The sequence below is a fragment of the Hylobates moloch genome, unplaced genomic scaffold (assembly GCF_009828535.3).
Source record: "Hylobates moloch isolate HMO894 unplaced genomic scaffold, HMol_V3 SCAFFOLD_10, whole genome shotgun sequence".
Classification (NCBI taxonomy): Eukaryota; Metazoa; Chordata; class Mammalia; order Primates; family Hylobatidae; genus Hylobates; species Hylobates moloch.
The window spans coordinates 61,788,953-61,792,367 of NW_026652285.1; the positions used below are offsets into that span (position 1 = coordinate 61,788,953).

At 50.4% G+C, this 3,415-nt stretch overlaps 1 pseudogene; it reads right to left on the reverse strand.

Moving 5' to 3' along the window:
- Positions 1–769: 769 nt before the first annotated feature.
- LOC116474212 (PEST proteolytic signal-containing nuclear protein-like) lies at positions 770–1,224 on the reverse strand (annotated as a pseudogene).
- Between the last annotated feature and the right edge of the window lie 2,191 nt (positions 1,225–3,415).

Below are 3,415 nucleotides of genomic sequence, written 5' to 3' on the forward strand. Positions count from 1 at the left end.
ACACTGGTTCCACTGGTCTGGGCTGTGCCCTGGACCTAGGAGTGTGAATAGCTCCCCAGGTGTTTCTGCACACAGGCTGAGAACAGCTCCAGCTCAGAGCTTGTTCTACCTCAGTGTTCCCAGGAAACTCCTGTGGGGTCTCCTTAAAATGCAGATTCTGGTGCAGGAGGTCCAGGTGGGTGGGGCCAGGGACTCTGGCTTTCTTAGGAGCTCCCAGGTGCTGTCTGCTGTGGGTACTTTGAGGAGCAAGGCCTTAGAGAGAGTGTTCTTTTTTTTTTTTTTTTTAATTTCAAGCTCTCATTTATTAGTGTACCTCTCAATCTTTAAAAAAAAAATGGAAACGAAAAAAATAAAGCTGCTCCCAAAATGTCTTATACCATTCTTTTTGTTGTTGTTTGTTTGTTTGTTTTGAGACAGAGTCTCGCTGTGTCACCCAGGCTGGAATGCAATGGTGCGATCTCAGCTCTCTGCAACCTCTGCCTCCTGGGTTCAAGTAAATCTCCTGTCTCAGCCTCCCTAGTAGCTGGGATTACAGGCACCTGCCACCATGCCCAGCTAATTTTTGTATTTTTTGTAGAGACAGGGTTTCACCATGTTGGCCAGGCTGGTCTTGATCTCCTGGCCTCAAGCGATTTGCCCACCTCGGCCTCCCACAGTGCTGGGATTACAAGTGTGAGCCACCACGCCCGGCCTTATACCATTCTTTAAAAAAGGAAACTGTTTCTTTTAACTTTACACCCACCCCCATCCCAATTTCAAAACACATCATTTAATTGTCTTGTTCACGGACATTTCCAAGATGAAATTTTATATTTTGCTCCCATAACTTCTGGTTATCAGAAAACCCAAACTCCCTTATTGAAGGAGTTTGGTCCAGCTAATGTTGGTGTATCCCTTCCAGAATTCTTCATCCTCATCTTTGCTTCTGGAGGCATTTCCTCCGCTTCACTCCTTGACCCGAGTGTGATGGCCATGGCCAATGTCTTCTTTGTCATCTGACTACCTATGGTGAATCCAATGTGGAGATCTTTGTAGACTCCGTTGGGAGGTCTGCAGCTCCTTCAGCTGACCCTTCTCAGTGCTGCGACTGAAACTTTCCCCTCCATTACTAGAAGAAACGGTCTTCGTTTTCACAGGTTTTGCTGCCTTCTCTTCAGGTCCTCTGGCTGCTCCAGCTCGCTGCGACTTTTCAGGCTTCTCCTCTCTCGCCCTCCCCTCCGCCATTTTCCCCACTGTGGCCTCCCCTTCTGTGTTCTTGACAAAGCATGTTTCTGCCTGACTGCCTACGCCAGTCCACACAAAAAGACCTCCAAGTATGCTTGCCATTGATGGACAATATACATGTTTATAGAAAGCAAGTAAAGAAGCTACAGTTTCTAAAACATTCCCCAAGAGTAAGCGCAGTGTTGTCCACCCACCACAGTCTGCCTCCGTCCCTGGCGCAGAGCTCCAGGGGCCCAGAGGGTGGCGTTTCTAGCAGCCTCAGCGGTCAGCCCAGGCCAGGCCTCCCCAGGCCTCTGCCTTCCTTCCCTATGGAAGCTGCGGAGGAAACACCTCCTCACTGTGGGCACGCTGGAACCCCAGGGAGAGGCTGCCTGGTCACACCAGAGTGAAGTAACTGACCAAACTCAGCAGGGAAGGGCAACAGGAAGCCCAGAACCAACGTGTGCCTGCCATTCCCGACTCTCCGCGGCCCTCACACAACTCCTCCACCTCTGAGCCCTTGAGGTCAGCTTCTGGGGCATTAGTTTGCGTTGGGTGAAGCTGTAGTGGGGACCAGGCTTCTGTGTCGAGGGTGCTAAGGGCCAGAGGTAGCAGCAACAGCTTTTCCCCAGAGCGTCTCTCTGGATGTCGCTGGTGGTTTCAGGGCTGCATGATTCCTGGCTAGGTAGTGTCCAGGCTGGGTCTCTGTTCCAGAGCTTGTGGGAGCCACCTAATATAATTTACTAAGGCCCATCCAGTTTTTTTCTTTTTTTAAAGTGGATTTTGTTGTCTGCAACCAAGAACTCTGACCAATGTTTCATCCTTCAGGTTCTGAGACATCACTACACCGGGGAGATACCAGCACATACCTCAGTGCCAGGGCCCAACGGCATGAAGCATTTGCACCCAGCATTGCACATGCAGCATTTACACCCTGCATCATACATGTAGCATTCACACTCTGCATTATACATGCATCGCCTACACCCAGAGTATGATACACCCTGCAGCATACGTGTTTCACTTACATCCTGTATCACATATGCAGCATATATACTGTGCATCATACATGTATCATTTTCATGCTGCACTGCACTTGCAGCATTTGCACACTTTATTGTACATGTTAATTAGGCTGTCTGCCTCCCACATGTTTTTGACAACAGAGCCTGCTCTTTTCACCGCTATACACCCCCTAGAACCCAGGCTTATCCCTGCCACATGTTTGATGCCTAGTGGGGCCACCTGCCTTTTTCGCCAGCCAAGCATCTTTTCTTTACTTTTCCCTTGCCCTATGTGGAGCCCAATCTGTTTGGTTTGACTGGGGTCTAAGTAAAAATATCCTATTAACTGCGTTGTCATACAGGTTCCCAGGCCCACCCCATAGCCTCAGACCCCAAGTCTGTGTTAGGCCTAAGGATCTAGCTCTGTAACTTGGGACAGTCTAGACACAGGTGATCCCAGGACCACACTAGGAACTAGGCAGATCCTGGTCTTCAACCTTGATCACAAACCTAATTACCTGGGGATCAAAACCACAAAGCCTGAAATTCGTGTTCAGTTGGGCTGGAGTGTGGTGAACGTGCTGCTTTAAGTTCCTCTGGATTTAAATGTGCAGCCACGCTTGTGAACCACTGTGAAGCTTCCAGAGGTCTCACTGCTCCCCGCAGCCCCTCCTCAGCCCCCTACCGAGGGGGTCTCCAAGACCAGCAGTCAGCCTGCAGCCTCTTTTCTCAGCCTCCTCAGATACCTGTTAGGTCCTGTTTGGCCTTTTCTTAGGCCATGGGCGCTTGGAAAATAAGGACGCTGCAACAGCATCAATGCAGGGACACTGATCCAATATATGCAGAAGTGGGGGTGATTAGGACTTATCCAACAAGTTCCCTGTGCCTGTCTAGGAACCTTAACCACCAGCTTTAAAGAAATGTCCACTTGGGATCCTCCCGCCTGCTTCTGCTAGGTGCCACTGCTCAGGGTGAGCAAAGTCTCATCGAGCCACCTCAGGGAGCTAAGGTTCGCAGCTTCCCTGATTTCACAGGGTCTGACGTTCCAGTCTCATCATTGCAGGCTTGCTTGTCTAATGCGCACAGGCCAGGACACCCACCAGCTGTGAAGCCTGCAGAAAGGCCAGGATACCTCCAGGAGCCAGGCGGGGATCCTCAGCATCTCTCCCTTCCCATGCCAGCTCCTGCAACGCAGACACACACTCACA